The sequence below is a fragment of the Mustela erminea genome, chromosome 18, assembly GCF_009829155.1.
Source record: "Mustela erminea isolate mMusErm1 chromosome 18, mMusErm1.Pri, whole genome shotgun sequence".
In the NCBI taxonomy this organism is placed as follows: domain Eukaryota; kingdom Metazoa; phylum Chordata; class Mammalia; order Carnivora; family Mustelidae; genus Mustela; species Mustela erminea.
The window spans coordinates 46,865,037-46,865,722 of record NC_045631.1 but is presented as its reverse complement, the minus strand read 5'-3'; the positions used below and the strand labels follow the sequence as shown (position 1 = coordinate 46,865,722).

The 686-nt window shown below is 49.3% G+C and overlaps 1 protein-coding gene across 10 annotated transcripts in view; it reads right to left on the bottom strand.

Annotated features, from left to right (window-relative positions):
* TANC2 (tetratricopeptide repeat, ankyrin repeat and coiled-coil containing 2) overlaps positions 1-686 on the bottom strand; it is a 365,737-nt gene that overhangs the window by 27,956 nt on the left and 337,095 nt on the right. The window lies entirely within an intron of this gene.

Below are 686 nucleotides of genomic sequence, written 5' to 3'. Positions count from 1 at the left end.
AGGAAGAGGGAGAGAACCCCAAGCAGGCTCCATGCTCAGCGCACAACTGACACGGGGCTCAATCTCACAACCCTGAGATCATGACCTGAGCTGAAATCAAAAGTCCAATGTCTAACTGATTGAACCACCCAGGCGCCCCCATAAAGTTTTATTCTAATAAGAAATTCATATCAATAAAAATAAGTCTTCCACTTAGTTCACTCCCTTCTTGAACATTTTTAAGAAATTCGTTCAAGTACAGCACTAGAATGTGTTTGATATTCATCACTATGATTGTTAACCTTATAATTCCCATCTATTATCCTTACCAGGCCGTAGTTTTTTTTCCTACCCTCCCCTGGGCTTCCCCTGGGGTTCCACGTGTACGGCTGGCATCAGGAGCCAGTTGGGAGGTTCAGCAACACTGTGCTGGGCAAGGCTGTGCTGATGGGAAGGGTAAAGCACCACGTCCTTTCCGCAGCTCTCAGTCACAGTATACATGCTCCAGGACGGCCGGCACCCGGGTCAATCCCTTCCCCTCAGGCCATCCTCTGGCTTCCTGCGGGTTAGAGTCCCAGAGACGGCAGCTGTTTCCAGCTGCACATTTTCCTTTAATCTGTCATGGGCTCTTAAGCTGCAGCTGCCTGGCATCTGTTCTCTTTTGGCTCTTGCAGAGGGAGGGATTGTTGGGGAAGCAAATTCCCGAG